This window comes from Cebus imitator, unplaced genomic scaffold (assembly GCF_001604975.1).
Source record: "Cebus imitator isolate Cc_AM_T3 unplaced genomic scaffold, Cebus_imitator-1.0 Scaffold364, whole genome shotgun sequence".
NCBI lineage: Eukaryota > Metazoa > Chordata > Mammalia > Primates > Cebidae > Cebus > Cebus imitator.
Window position 1 is genome coordinate 969,155 of NW_016107679.1, and position 17,237 is coordinate 986,391.

The window sequence follows — 17,237 nt, forward strand, 5'->3', positions numbered from 1 at the left end:
AAAAAAAAAAAAAAAAAAAAAAAAAAAAAAAAAAAAAAAAAAAAAAAAAAAAAAAAGAATCTTGCAAAACACTCAATACCACAAAAATGAACAAAAGGAAAATTAACAAATCTATAATTTTTAATGCTAAATGCCACAATTCATAATAAAGATATAACACGAAGATTTATGCATCAGATACTACAGAAACCACCTTTATGAAACAAAATCCACAAAAGATTCAAGGAGACTTAGAAACATGCTAATAATAGAATATTTTAATATACTAACTATCAGCACAAAACAAGTAGACATAAAAGGTAAGGAGATAGCCAATCCAAACGTGTAATAACGTATATCTTTTAGACTTACGTTGAACCCTATTCCTGAAAATAGAGACTACAATTTTTCAAGAACCTATGTAACACAAATACTGCTCATATATGATAACAAAGAAAATACTACTAATTTTCATTAAGTAGAAATATTACAAAAAACACTCTCTGATCACAATACAGTAAAATTAGAAAATACTTAGAAAAATAAAATCAGAAAGGTCTTTCCACCTGGAAATATTAAAACCTTCTACTATTAAACAACTTTATGTGAAAGAAGAAGTACAACTGAAATTACAGAATATTCAAACAATGACGATGAAAACAACTACATATCAGAGTCTACAGGATACACATAATAACAGCCATCAGATGAAAATTCCTAACAGCTGCTAAGAAAAAAATTACCCATGACATTTGTTTAAACAGTAAAGCAAAATTTATTCAGGACTATTGCAATAGTTATGGGGACTACTACAGATGACAGAGTGATTGGGCCCAGCTTCAGAAAGAATAAGGAAAACTGGGAACTTATAGTCAAGGAACAGAGTTGGGGGTAAGAGGAGGTCAGCAGATAGAAAATTACTAAGAGGGTAGGGTAGCTAAAGTGACCTAAAAAGATTCTTGCTAACGGCAGGCCAGGGTAATCGGGTATTACCAGGGAGATAGTGGAGAATAAGGAATTTGATCATATATTCAAGGGTACTCAAATATTGAGGGTGGGGGATTCTAGCTAAGATGAGTTAGCAGGATTCTTGCCAAAACTGGTCTCTTGAGAACATACCTAAAAACAGGGCCTACTTGAAGAAACAGCTGAAAGGAATCTAACTAGAATTTTGTCAAAAAAAAGAGTCTTTGCATAGCAAACACTTTTAATCAGTAAAACTAAATGATTGAAGATACATGACTTAAAATTTTAGCTTAGAAAAACAAAAACAGAACAATAAAATAAGCCAAAAGAAAGCACAAGGAAGGGCCGGGCACAGTGGCTCACGCCTATAATCCCAGCAATTTGGGAGACCCAGGCGGGCAGATCACTTGAGGTCAGGAGTTCTAAACCAGCCTGGCCAACATGGTGAAACCCTATCTCTACTAAAAGTACAAAAATTAGCCAGGTGTGATGGTGGGTGCCTATAAACCCAGCCACTGGGGAAACTGAGACATGAGAATCGCGTGAATCCAGGAGGTGGAGGATGCAGTGATCACACCATGTACTCCAGCCTAGGTGACAGAGTAAGACTCTGTCTCAAAAAAAAAAAAAAGAAAGAAAGAAAGAAAGAAAGTACAAAGAAGGAACTGGGCCGGGCGCGGTGGCTCAAGCCTGTAGTCCCAGCACTTTGGGAGGCTGAGGCGGGTGGATCACGAGGTGAAGAGATCGAGACCATCCTGGTCAACATGGTGAAACCCCGTCTCTACTAAAAATACAAAAAATTAGCTGGGCATGGTGGCACGTGCCTGTAATCCCAGCTACTCAGGAGGCTGAGGCAGGAGAATTGCCTGAACCCAGGAGGCGGAGGTTGCAGTGAGCCGAGATCGCACCATTACACTCCAGACTGGATAACAAGAGCAAAACTCCGTCTCAAAAAAAAAAAAAAAAAGAAGGAACTGATAAAGATAAAAGCAGAAATTGATGAGGAAGGAAAGAGAAAATTACAGTAGACCTAATTAATAAATTAAAAACCCGGGTTTTTGAAAGAACTAAGAAAATACACAAGCCACTAGCTAATATGATCAAGAAAAAAACAGAAATCACAAATATACACAATAAAAAATGACAAAGAAAATAATTATCGAAAGAAGAAATTTTAAAAATCATAAGATACTACTCTGTTGCATAGCTCTATGCGAATAAATTTGAAAAACTAGATGGAATGGATAATTTCCTAGAGAAATATAGATTACCAAATTATAATTAGCTTAAACAAACCACTTTCCATAGAAAAAACATAGAGAAAGTCAGTAAGAATTGCTTCTTACACAAAAACTATCAAGCCCACAAGGTTTTCCAGGGAAGGCTTGGTAAGCCTTCAGAGAACAGATAGTCCCAATGCTCCATAAATTTTTCCAGAGCATTAAAAAAGAAGCAAAACACCCCAAATCCCTTTATAAAGCAAGTAGCACTGGTACCTAAACCGGATGTACATCATATATACCTATAATGTATATCTATGTATTCTAGAACCAATATATTATTTAATTAGGAAAGACTAGAAGCATTTCCATTAAGATCAGGAAAGAGACCAGATGCCCACTATCTCGATTACTATTCAATACTGAATTAGAGATATTGGTCAATGCAGCTAGACAAGAGACATTACTTGGGAGCATAAAAATGGGTAAAGAAGAAGTAAAACTATTCTTACATTTCAATGAAAGACAATATCCCTAGATGACCCTAAAGAATAATAAAACTAACTTAAACATTTTAAAATATAATAAGGTAGCAGAATATAAAATTAAAATACAAAAATCAACAGCCTTCATATACACAAACAACAACCAGTTAGAGAAAATATCACTTGTGATGACAACAAAGAAAACTAAATATTTAATAAGGTTAGCATGAGATGTGTGAAACCCATGTAAGGAAATTTTTAAAAATACTTTCGAAAGACACCAAAGTAGACTTGAACTAATAGATATTGCCTGTTCTTGGATTAAAAAACTAAATATTAAATTGTCATCTCTTCCTAGTTTGATGTATAAGTTCAATACAATCTCAATAAAAATAACATAAGCTTTCTATGGTATTAGACAAGTTAAAACTACAACTTTGATAGGCATGGTGGCTCACACATATAATCCCAGCATTTTGGGAGGCCAAGGCAGGCAGATCACCTGAGATCACAAGTTCAGGACCAGCCTGGCCAACATGGTAAAACCCCATCTCTAATGAAAATAAAAAAATTAGCCAGGTATGGTGGCATGCACTTGTAGTCCAAGCCTCTCAGGAGGCTGAAGCAAGAGAATCGCTTGAACCCAGGAGGCAGAGGTTGCAGTGAGCCAAGATCCCACCACTGCACTCCAGCCTGGGCGACAAGGCAAGACTCAATCCCCCCCAAAAAAAACAGACGAACTACTACTTATATGGAAAAACAAATACGAAAAATCAGCCAGGAGAATAGAAAAAACAAAAAGCAAACAGACATATCAGACACTATATAACATACAAATGAAGTTTCTATAACAAAAATAGTGTGATTCTAATACATGAATATAGAAAATATACAAATCAATCAATTGAATAGAATAGAAAGCTCAGAATAGACTTGAGGACATTTGGAAATTAAGATCTGATAAAGGTGACATCTCAAATCATTAAGAAAAAATGGACTTTTTTTTGTTTTTTTGTTTGTTTTTTAAGTCACGCAAGAGAAATTTACAACTCATAAAAATGGACTTTTTAATAGTTATCCTGGGAGAACTAAGTAGCCATTAGAAAAAGATAAAATTAGATTCATATCTCACATGACATACAAGAATAAACTCCAAATGGATTAGGAAACTAGATATAAAATATAAAGCCAGGTGAAACTTAAGCCTCCACAAAAACTTGCACAAATATTCGTAGCAGCTTTATTCATAATTGCCAAAACTTGGAAGCAACCAAGAAGTCCGTCAATAGATGAATGGGTAAACACACTTAATAGAATATTATTGAGCGCTACAAAGAAAGCAGCTATCAAGTCACAAAAAGATGTGGAAGACACTTAAATGCATATTACAAACTAAAAGAAGCCAATCTGGGCTGGGCGCGGTGGCTCACGCCTGTAATCCTAGCACTTTGGGAAGCTGAGGCCAGTGGATTGCTTGAGGTCAGGAGTTCAAGACCAGCTTGGCCAATATGGGAGAACCCTGGCTCTACTAAAAATACAAAAAAATTAGCCAGGCATGCTGGCAGGCACGTGTAATCTCAGTTACTCTAGAGGCTGAGGCAGGAAAATCACTTGAACCCAGGAGGCAGAGGTTGCAGTAAGCTGAGATCATGCCATTGCATATGATTCCAACCATATGACATTCTGGAAAAGGCAAAACTATGGAAACAGTAAAAAAACATATATATATATACACACACACACACACACACACATATATATATTAGTCACTATTTAAAATATATACATATATACTTTATAAAGAATACTTGTGTATTCTTTAAACATATATATACACATACACACAAAAGTATTATATGTACTATATAGTTTAAAGATATTCTTAAATATCTTGTGAGTCTGTGTATATAATATATATATACACACACAAGTATTATATATAGTATATAGTTTAAAGAATACTTGTGTGTGTATATATATGTGTATATATGTATATATACACATATATGTACACATACACACATATATGTACGTATATATGCACATATGTGTGTATATGTACACATATGTACATATACACCTATATATACACATATGTATATATATACACACACAAGTATTCTGATCATCTTCACTTCACTACCTGTCTGGTCTGGTTGAATACCTCTCCTGTTTACTGCCATGACAGTATGCTTCCTTTACTCTTCTTAGATGATATTATAATTGTTTATTTCTCTGTGAGAGCAGGCATCACACCAGTCACGTTCACCATTTTAGCCCTAGCTCCAGCAGAATGTAAGAATATGGTAGGTACTTAAAATTATCTGTTGAATGAACACAGTAATATGTGAACAAAATAAATCTATCCTTATGCCAGCTGATGACTACATAGCAACAATTCCTAAAAACTACTCTTTTCGCAAGGGGTCTGATTTAAGTCTATGTTGGAAAAACATAGCCAAGTTCCAATTTTAAAAGTTTCCCTCAAGGTCAGACTGACCCTAGGGTGAGTAGCTAATTTTCTAGTGGCCTGAGGGTCAATCATACCTTTTATTACTTTTCCAAACATACGAGAGAAGCATTAAACACCTTAGTTGAGTTTCATCTGTGAAAATGGTCCAGCTCTGGCCCCTGGAATAAAGCATACCAGAGCCCCAGTTTAATATTAAGGTCACTACTGCTGTTTTCTTTCTTTACCTTGAGATCGCTTGAGGTCCAAGACCCGCCTGGCCAACATGGCAAAACTCCATCTCCACTAAATATATAAAAATTAGCCAGGTGTGGTGGTGCATGCCTGTAAATCCATTTACTTGGGAGGTTGAGACAGGAGAATCACCTGAACCTGGATCTTGGAGTGAACCAAGACAGTGCCACTGCACTCTATCTAGCCTGGGCAACAGAGTAAGACTCTTTCTCAAAAAGGAAAAAAAATCAGATAAATGCTTAGCTCACCTTTCAGCCCCTCTTTTTTCAATATGACACATTAATATCACAGACGAGTTTTTTCTTGCTTCCCTATTATTGTTAAGGGCCCTTATCTTATAAGGAGACTGTCAGACAGCTCTGGTTAAAGGGGACCAGTGAGGCCAAGGTTCCAAATATAAGTCTCATATGAATCAAACAGGTTCTTTCTTCCCCATGGGCACAAACTGCATCTGAACTGTTTTCACTCATAATACTTCTGACACCAAATGTGTGTGGGGCGGGGGGTGGTGGTTCTCACACCAACCAATTCTCCAACTCTCCAGATACCAAATGGGTGTCCCACAATTCACTTCAGTTCTGACACTAACTACCCAGAGGCAACATCAGACGCTAAAGGCTTAAGGACTCAGTCTCACAAAACTACCCCCACTTTCAGACACAAGTTACGAATTCAGGGGTTCATACAACCCCCTCCTCAGGTTCCATAATTTGCTAGAATGACTCAAAAAACTTAGGAAAACACTTTATTTTCTCTTACCAGTTTATTATAAAGGATACAGCTCAGAAACAGTCAAAGGCATAGGGCAAGGTATGGGGAAAAGGGTGCAGAGCTTCTATACCCTCTCTGGGAGTGCCATGCTCCCAGCACGTTAATGTGTTCACCAACCCGGAAGCTCTTAGAACCCCATCATTTAGGGGTTCTTATGGAGATTTCATCACATAGGCATGACGGAGGAAATCATTGGCCGTTGGTGACTAACTCAATCTCCTGCTCTCTTCTTTCCCCAGAAGTTGCGGGGGAACTTCCTTTTTCAACAAATGACAACTACGCTTTTATTTGTATATTGTTTATATTACATCTCATTTCCTTTACTTTTTTAATTTTTTGTTTTCAGCTTTAGGAGTACAACTGGTTTTTTATTTCACAGATCAATTATAGAGTGAAGTCTGGGCTCTTAATGTACATGTCACCCCAATAGTGTACATTGGACCCAAAAGGTGATCTTTTATCCCTCATTTTCCCTATCCTCCCTTTTTCTCAATCTCCAATGTCCATTATACCACTCTGTATGCCTAAAAGATACTCTTAGCAGTCCAGAGATTCCAAGCTTTAGAAGCTATGTGTAAGGAACCCTCAATGTTTTTAAATTATTTCACAGCACCCTAACTTCTACCCAGTTTTGCTAATTGATCAAACAATTATATTAGCAAGAACCTCTTCCATTATACATCCTATTTATAGCCCTCTGATATTGCCATTCTTATTCATTTTTTACTTATTTATTTGTTTAAGATAGGGTCTCACTCTGTTACCCAGGCTGGAGTGCAGTGGCACAACCTCGTCTCACCACAACCTCTGCCTCTCAGGTTCAAGCAATTCTCCTGCTTCAGCCTTCCGAGTAGCTGGGATTACAGGTACACACCACCACAACTGGCTAATTTTTGTATTTTTAGTAGATACAGGGTTTCGCTATGTTGGCCAGGATAGTCTCCAACTCCTGACCTCAGGTGATCTGCCCACCTTGGCCTCCCAAAGTACTGGGATTACAGGTGTAAGCCACCAGGCCCAGCCTCAGTTGCTTCTTAATCCAGTCCATCACTCAGGAAATTTCCAAGGATTTGGAGGTCCTTTCCAAGAACCAGGGACAAAAGCCAGCCCAATCTCCCATTCCTATTTATATTTTAACCATACTGAAATAATGAAATCACACTTTTCAATATTTTAATAATGAAATCATACTTTTAAATATTTTAATAACTTAAGAATCTGCTGCTCAGATTAGGATGCTCTTAAACCATCCAAAAGCACAATGGTTTAGAAGCCAATGTGTCTGACTCCTCCAATATTTCACTATTTGCTTGGGGTTTACTGTTTTGCATAAAATAGCAACCTAAAATGTCTCCAATATTTTCTTTCTTTAGAATATGAAACATTACTCCCCTCCCCTGACCCATCTCCCTTTTATCCCCAGAGTTTTCTCTCTTTCTTTTAAAAAACATAGAAACATAGTTTCTACCTGGAATATCAACAAGGAAAGATGAGTAAGATTCAATTCTTTTAATGATGTGTATAAAATTAGGTTTCCTTAAGGGCACTGTTAAATAAGTGAGCTACATGGAGAAAATATTCACCCTGACACTGCTGCCTTCACTAGAAAAGCTGTTATGATTTGATGGATGAGAAATGAAAAAGTCCTACAACTGCTGCTCTATTCATTAATTACTAAAGTAGGCTCAGCTATGAGAGAAAAGTAGTCCTCTCAGGCATTAGCCTGTTACCACTGTAGAAACAACTGACCACACCCTCCACTAGCCTTTGTGTTCTTATCTTATTAGGGTGTAAGTCAGCTTCAAAAGGAAAAAAGTAGGTATGCAAGTTAGAGACTGCCAAACTAATATCAAAGTCAGTCTTGAAAATGCCTTTAAAAATCTTTTCATGTATACTCCCATTCTAGACTTTCCAAAATGCAGATTCAATTCAGCAAATTACTCCTCGTTTATAGCTAGTTGTTGACACTGTACTCTTTATCCCTAAAGGCTTGTGAATTATTTTTAAAGTGGAAGGAAATAGAAGGAACATAATAAGCCATGTTAACATTTCTTGAGTTTAAGAAATAATTTATTTTGAATTTTCCTGTTAGATGAAATGGCAGACACTGTTCATCAACTATATAACAGGTAGGATAGTCGTAATATCCTTCCTCCTTGTTCATGAACAGTGATACTTACACCTGTCAATAAACATTTGAGTTTCCATTTCTTGCTATTACAAACTGCATTGCTATGAACATTCCTGCACTTCCTTCACTTGTCTCTCAGTGCAAATGTGCAAGTGTTTCTCTAGGGGGGAAACTGCTGAATCACGGTTGATACAAGAATTTTTGTGCCACATTTTTTTCCAAAGTGGTTATACCAGTTTATATTCCCGTTCAAAGTATATGTGTTCCTCTTACTTCATATTCTCACCAACACTATTTATTGTTAGATTTAATTTTTGCCAGTCTCATGGGTGGGGTAACCAGGTATTATATTATGGTTTTAATTTGCATTTCCTTAATTAATAATAAGATAGAATATTTCAATAGGGTAATTGGCTATTCTGCTTTTCTCTACTATGAAATGCCTAGTCAAGATTTTGCCCATTTTTCTATTGAATCATTTTCTAACTGATATATAAAAGTTATGTATATATCCTGGGTAAGGACTTTCTGTCAGTTATACAAATTGTAAATGTCCGTCTCAGTTGTGCCTTGTGTTTTCATTCTCTTTGCTGTCTTTTGGTAAATAAAAATTCTTAATAAAGTTGAATTAATGAATCTTTTCCTTTATGATTTGTCCTTTCATCTTATTTAAGAAATCCTCTTCCACTTCAAGTCATTAAGATATTTTTCTACAACATTGCTAACAATTTCATAGTTTTGTCTTTCACATTTAAATCTTAATGCACCTAGATGAGGTGCAGTGGCTCACGCCTATAATCCCAGCACTTTGGGAGGCCAATGTGGATGGATCACTTGAGGTCAGGAGTTTGAGACCAGCCTGATTAACATGGTGAAACCTCATTTCTACTAAAAATACAAAAATTAGCCAGGCGTGGTAGCAGGGGCCTATAACCCCAGCTACTCAGGAGGCTGAGGCAGGAGAATCACTTGAACCCAGGAGGCAGAGGTTGCAGTGAGCCAAGAGCACACCACTGCACTCCCGCCTGAGTGATAGGGCAAGACTCAGTCTCAAAAAAAAAAAAACCAAAAATATATATCTTGGGCAGGTTATGGTGGCTCAGGCCTATAATCCCAGCACTTTAGGAGGCCAAGGTGGGCGGATCACCTGAGGTCAGGAGTTCGAGACCAGTCTGACCAACATGGAGAAACCCCTTATCTACTAAAAATACAAAATTAGCCAGACATGGTGGCACATGTCTATAATCCCAGTTACTCAGGGGGCTGAGGCAGGGGAACTGCTTGAACCCAGGAAGTGGAGGTTGCAGTGAGCTGAAACCGTGCCATTGCACTCCAGCCTGGGTGACAAAAGTAAAACTCCATCTTCAAAAAAAAAAAAAAAATATATATATATATATATATAAACGCATGTATAATTTATTTTTATCACATGGATGGATAGTCAAATTCCTTGGCATCATTTATTCAAACATCTAGTCTTTCACTGCTGATTTGCTTTAAGTTTCCATATATGCAAAGATTTCTTACTCTCTATTCTATTCCATTAGTCTATTTGTCTATCTTTGAACACATAGCTTTATAAATCTTAATATCCAGGATGCCAGTATAGTCAGCCCTCCAACCTGTATTTCTTCAAAAATGGCTTGTCCATTCTTGATTTTTTGCATTTCCATATGAATTTTAAAATTAGGTCTTTGGGTTTAAATACACAATTGAGACTTTGATCAGAATTGCATTGAATTTCATGCTCCTGTGACACTAGCATGAGTCCTTCCCCCAGTTCTACAATTAAGACTCCTAACAATTCATTTATTCAGCCAACAAATACTTACAAGAGCCTAGGATATGGCAAAAATTATAGTGAACACCAAGGATACAATGGTGCAGAAAACAGAATTAGTCCCTGCATTGGTCAAGGCTTCAGAGAAGTGAAAGTTGTGGGAGAGGGACGGGGGAAGAATAGTAGTATACTTATTGTTTTTCCATTTGCTTTCATTCCATTTTTCATTTGTAAGCTAGGTTAATCATTTTGAAGTCCCCTTGCTTACCTAGTCCTTTACTTCATGTATTAGTCAGGGGTCTCCAAAGAAACAGAGCCAACAGGATATGATAGACAGAGGGAGGTTTACTTTAAGGAAATTGGCTCATGGGATTATGGAGGCTTAGTGAGTTCAAAATTGGATGAGATTGACCAGCAGGCTGGAGGCTTAGGTAAGAATTGCAGTTAGAGACCAAAGGCAGTCTGCTGGCCAAATTCCTTCTTGCTCAAAGAGTCTTCGTTCTATTAGAGTTTTCAACTGATTGGATGAGGTCCACCCCCATTATAGAGGGTACTTTGCTTAACTCAAACTCCACTAATTTAAATGTTAATCTTACTCAAAGACACCCTCACAGAAACATCCAGAATAGTATTTGACAAATATCTGGGCATTGCGGCCCAGTCAAATTGACACATACACTTAACCACCTTCTTTTTGAGAAAAGGTCTTGCTCTGTTGCCTAGGCTGGAGAGCAGTGGCACACTCATGGCTCACTGCAGCCTTGACCTTCCAGGCTCAAGCAGTCCTCCACCTTAGCCTCGCTAGTAGCTGGGACTACAGACGTGCACCATCATACCTGGCTAATTTTTGGATTTTTTGTAGAGACAGGGTTTCACCATGTTGCAGAGGCTGGTCTTGAACTCCTGAGGTCAAGGGATCCATCTACCTTGGCTTCCCAAGTGGTGGGATTACAGGCATGAGCTACTGCATCCGGCCAAACCATCACATTTCTTACCCTTTCCTCTGTTGCCTATATCCTTGAATCCACTTTTCTTTTTTACACAAAAGGAAAACTTGCATAGAAGAGGGAAAAAGGGATAAAAAGAATATGTGTCAAGGCCATTCCATCTGATTCCTTCTTTTTCTTCAAGTTTAAGCTGTGAGGAAGGGTTCAACTTTTCAGCCTGACAACTGACCCTGAAGCTCCTGCAAGTAGCATTGTGTTCATATTCACCTCCCTCAAAATCTCCTAGTACATGCATAGATTATGCTGCAAACCTTGCTGTAGCTAAAGAAAACAAACCTCATAAAGCAGAGTGTTTCTTAGGATATGATAAACGCAAAGTCGTTTGCAGTTTTTGTTTGCTTATTTTAAGACTGAAAGGGCCTACATAGACTTTCCATGTGAAAAGAAATTTAGTTTTCAACCTGAAATAATAGAAATAATTTAAACTAATTAATTAAAGTCCTATAAAATAATCTGAAAAAGAAAAATTTGTCAAATACAAAACAAGAGGGCTCTTTGGGGGATACTGGGAGAATATGTGTATTTATTTATTTAATTATTTATTTGAGACAGAGTCTCACTGTCTCACCCAGGCCAGAGTGCAGTGGTGCAATCTCAGCTCACTGCAACTTCCACCTCCTGGGTTCAAGAGATTCTCCTGCTCAGCCTCCAAAGCAGCTGGGATTACGGGTGCCCACCATCATGCCCAGGTAATTTTTGTATTTTTAGTAGAGACAGCGTTTCGCTATGTTGGCCAGGCTGGTCTCAAATTCCTGACCTCAGGTAACCCACCTGTCTCAGCCTCCCAAAGTGCTGAGGTTACAAGCATGAGCCACTGTGCCCGGCCTGCTTGTTTTTAATTTTTTGTAGAGACGGAGATCTCCCTATTGTTGCCCAAGCTGGTCTTGAACTCCTGGACTCAACTGATCCTCCTGCCTCAGCCTCTTAAAGTGCTGGGATTACAGGCATGAGCCACTGTACTAAGACTTGTTTGTTTTTCTAAATCTCTCTTTCACACAAATGAAAAAAGATATACCAAATAACAAAGTGTATCCTGCTTGTAAAATCATATAAAATAATTTCTTCAGGATGGGCATAAAACTCAGCTTATACACAGACAATAGCAATCTACAGAGCTTTATAAGATAAGTGGGCAAATATACAAACCAGAATTCACCTTGGCTCAGTTGAAAAGTCCACCATCAGAAGAGTTTACACTACCATCTAGTGGTTCATTTAGTGAAAAGACATTTGTACTCTTCAAAATGTTTCAACTAAATAAGTAGGCAATCTAGGAAATACAAATAAACCACTTTGTCCTGAGAAAAAACAGGCTAAGATCAACAAAACAAACACTTAGATATATAGTAGGCCAGGGTGGACAGACTATTGGATTAAAAGCCTCAGATTTAACTTCTAGCTCTGAGATCTACTATTCACAGCTGTGTGATTTTGGACATGTAATTTTACCTCTCGCAACTTGTTTCTTATTTGTTAAATGAAGTGACTGCAGTAGATTGGTATTTCTGAAGTAGTAAGTAACATATTAGCCAAAATTAATATAACAGATCATGACCAGATTTTAAGAAATTTAAACAGAACAAAAAATTCAAGTACATATTCAACAGCCCTTTACGCTAAAAACTCTCAATAAACTAGGTATCGACGGAATGTATCTCAAAATAATAAAAGCTTTTTACAACAAACCCACAGCCAATATCACACTGAAGGGCAAAATCTGGAAGCATTCCCTTGGATATCAGGCACTAGACAAGGATGCCCTCCCTCACCACTATTATTCAATATAGTACTGGAAGTTCTAGCCAGAGCAATCAGACAAGAAAAAGAAATAAAGGATATTCTATTAGGAAAAGAGGAAGTCAAATTGTCTCTATTTGCAGATGACATGATTGTTTATTTAGAAGACCCCATTGTCTCAGCTCAACACCTCCTTAAAGTGATAAGCAACTTCAGCAAAGTCTCACGATATAAAATCAATGTGCAGAAATCACAAGCTTTCCTATACACCAATAACAGACAAACAGAGAGCTGAATCAAGAGCGAACTCCCATTCACAATTGCTACAAAGAGAATAAAATACCTAGGAATACAACTAACAAAGGATGTTAAGGACCTCTTCAAGGGGAACTACAAAGCACTGCTCAAGGAAATAAGAGAGGATACAAACAGATGGAAAAACATGCCATGCTCATGGTTAGGAATAATCAATATCGTGAAAATGGCCATATTGCACAAAGTAATTTATAGATTTAACACTATCCCCATCAAACTACCAATGACTGTCTTCACAGAACTGGAAAAAAACACTTTAAACTTCATATGGAACCAAAGGAGAGCCCTCATAGCCAAAACAATCCTAAGCAAAAAGAACAAAGCTGGAGGCATCATGCTACCTGACTTCAAACTATACTACAAGGCTACAGTAATCAAAATAGCATGGTACTGGTACCAAAACAGAGATATAGACCAATGGAACAAAACAGAGGCCTCGGAAGCAACAGCGTACATCTACAACCATCTGATTCAAAAATAAGCAATGGCGAAAGGATTCCCTGTTTAATAAATGATGTTGGGAAAAATGGCTAGCAATGTGCAGAAAGCAGAAACTGGACCTCTTCCTGATAGCTTACACTAAAATTAACTCCAGACAGATTAAAGATTTAAACATAAGACCTAACACCATAAAAATCCTAGAGGAAAACCTAGGCAAAACCATTCAGGACATAGGCATAGGCAAGGACTTCATGACTAAAACACAAAAAGCAATGGCAACAAAAGCCAAAATAGACAAACGGGATCTAATTAAATTTCAGAGCTTCTATACAGCAAAGGAAACAGTCATTAGAGCAAACCGGCAACCAACAGAATGAGAAAAAAATTTTGCAGTCTATGCATCTGACAAAGGGCTAATATCCAGAATCTTCAAAGAACTTAAACAGATTTACAAGGAAAAAAAAAAAAAAAAAAAAAAAAAAAAAAAAAAAAAAAAAAAAAAAAAAAAAAAAAGCAAGCCCATTTAAACATGGGTGAAAGACATGAACAAACACTTTTCAAAAGAAGACATATATAAGGCCAAGAAACATGAAAAAATGCTCATCATCACTGGTCATTAGAGAAATGCAAATCAAAACCGTAATGAGATACCATCTCATGCCAGTTAGAATGGCAATCATTAAAAAATCTGGAGACAACAGATGCTGGAGAGGATGTGGAAAAACAGGAAAACTTTTACACTGTTGGTGGGAGTGTAAATTAGTTCAACCATTGTGGAAGACAGTGTGGTGATTCCTCAAGGACCTAGAAATACAAATTTCATTTGACCCAGCAATCCCATTACTGGGTATATACCCAAAGGATTATAAATGGTTCTATTATAAAGACACAAGAATATGCATGTTCACCGCAGCACTGTTTACAATAGCAAAGACCTGGAACCAACACAAATGCCTGTTGATAACAGACTGGACAAGGAAAATGTGGCACATATACAGCACAGAATACTATGCAGCTATGAAAAAACAATGAGTTCATGTCCTTTGTAGGGACATGGATGAATCTGGAAACCATCATTCTCAGCAAATTGACACAAGAACAGAAAATCAAACACTGCATGTTCTCACACATAGGTGGGCGTTGAACAATGAGAACACATGGACGCAGGGTGGGAAGCATCACACACTGGGGTCTGTTGCAGGGCCTAGGAGAGGGACAGTGGGGATGGGGTGGGTGGGGAGGGGTAATGTGGGGAGAAATGCCAGGTATAGGTGATGGGGGGATGGAGGCAGCAAACTACCTTGCCATGTTTGTACCTATGCAACAATGCTGCATGATCTGCACATGTACCCCAGAACCTAAAGTACAATAAAATTTTAAAAAATCAAGTACATCTGTTACTATGGGTCATAGCTAAAAGAGTTGGAAAGTCTCTACGGTTCCTATCAACTCTAAAATTTCATGTTCCTATGAATTACGGACATCGGTTCTGCCTCAGGGTGCTAATACAGAGATCATAGCTGCCTAGTTTATAGTCAGATAAAACCTAGAACAGTCTGCTGAACAGGGGTGATATCTTTTATTTCTCTCTTATAATAACTCAAAAAGACTCCAATCAAAATAGATGGAAATATTTGCCTGGTTGTGTTTACACATTTTGTTTTCTTTTCTTCCTCCAGAAACTACCACCAGTCTTTCTACCACAGTATTTCTCAAAACATGGTCCAGAGACCAACTGCCTCAGATTCACTTGGAGTGCTTCTTTAAAATACACATCTTTATCTCCCCTCTCTCACTACCAGACCTACCAAATTAGAATTTCTTAGCATAGAGCTCAGTGATCTGCACTGTTTTCAAGTACCCTAGCTGATTCTTATGTACCCTATACCTTGAGAAATTTGTGTTTGGGCTCTTAGCAGGTAATATTGTTGATCCACCTCCATCTTAACATTCTCTGTGCTATCTCTGTCCTTTACTCTTTACTCATCCTAAAAGATCATGCTTGCACATTGCTAGCTCAGAAGGACAGATCTCTAGTATCTAAAGAGAATTAGGCCAATTGAAGTGCCAGTAATTTCCAGGTCTAACATCTACAATAGCTAATATGCTATTTGAAATAAAATATGATTTTTAACACATTAAGCTATGCTGAACAGATAGTACGCAGCCATTGTTCTTTTCCACATAATCATGTCTAACACTTATAAACAAAGCCCAAATCCTTTTTCTCCCAAATTTCTTAATACTTTTGAGTATTTGTGATCTTTATCCTTGCCACTCAAAGTGTGGTGCATATACCAGCAGAATCATCATTGCCTGGAAGATTGTTAGAAATAGACTCTCAAATTCTACCCCAGAATTGGAATCATCTGAATTTTAACAAAATTCTCTATGCATTTTAAACTTTAAGAAGCACTGCTCTATAAGTGGTGGGCATGAAATAATCAATCAATAAATGCAAAGCAGCTGCAGCCAGGATTTCTTTCTTTATTTTTAAGGACAGGGTCTCACTCTGTTGTTCAGGCTGGAATGCAGTGGTGCAATCCTGGCTCCCTGCAATCTTGACCTCCCAAGTTCAAGCAATCCTCCTGCCTCAACCTTCCAAAGTGCTGGGAGGTACAGGTGTGAGCCACTACACCTGGCCAACAGCCTTTTTAAACCTGGAATCTGTTCTCTTTCTTTTCAAAACGGTGAGGGCCCTAACACGCCTTCTGCCTGTATAGGAAAGCTCAGAGCAAACCACAGGAGGGGAGGTCAAGAGGGAGAGGGAGAAGACCACAAATCTCCATATAGTTGTCAAAGGTTCTGAAATAAATGAAGTGATTGCAGGTGGAGAAACAGAAATGGTTGTTATCACTATGAAGTCCCTAATATAAGGAAATAAGCAAGTCAACCCTAAAATAAAAAGACCTCATAAAAAAAACCAACTTAAATCTGGTAGCATGCTAAAACAAGACTATAGTAATGCTTTTCTAACTTGGGAATTGCAGCAGATTCCATAAGGTACCTACAGTCAAGGCATATATTATTGTTTCCTGAATGTTCACCTGTTACATAACTCCTGTCATTGATGTCACAGTATTTCAGGGAAACTGAGTCTGTTTGGGGGAACTGCCTAGACAGAAAGAACACAATTTTAAGATTTAAGGCCTAAAGGGATGACAGTTTTGGTGCTAATGGAAATTGATAATAAAATCAGTCAAAACCAGCCTGGCCAACATGGCAAAACCCCTTCTCTACTAAAAATACAAAATTAGTCAGATACGGTGGCACATGCCGATAATCCCAGCTACTTGGGAGGCTGAGGCAGGAGAATCACTTGAACTTCGGACATGGAGCTTGCAGTGAGCTGAAATCATACCATTGCACTCCAGCCTGGGCAACAAGAGCAAAACTCCATCCAAAAAAAAAGAAAGATAATAAAACCATAATTGTAGGTCAGATGTGGTAGCTCATGCCTATAATCCCAGCACTTTGGGAGGCCAAAGCAGGTGAATCACTTAAGGTCAGGAGTTCAAGACCAGCATCACCAACATGGTGAGGGCCCCCCTCCTCCCCACCCGGCTCTACTAAAATACAAAAATTAGCCAGGCATGTTGGTACACACCTGTAATCCCAGCCACTCAGGAGGCTGAGGTGGGAGAATCGCTTTAACTTGGGAAGCAGAGGTTGCAAAGAGCCAAAATTGTGCCACTGCACTC

General features: G+C 37.9%; 1 long non-coding RNA gene across 1 annotated transcript in view; it reads right to left on the minus strand.

Annotated features, from left to right (window-relative positions):
- Positions 1-10,359, minus strand: part of LOC119467998 — a 93,158-nt gene extending 82,799 nt beyond the window's left edge. The window contains exon 1 of the long non-coding RNA XR_005196632.1: positions 10,305-10,359. This is a non-coding gene — a long non-coding RNA (uncharacterized LOC119467998). The remainder of the gene's footprint in view (positions 1-10,304) is intronic.
- Positions 10,360-17,237: the final 6,878 nt, after the last annotated feature.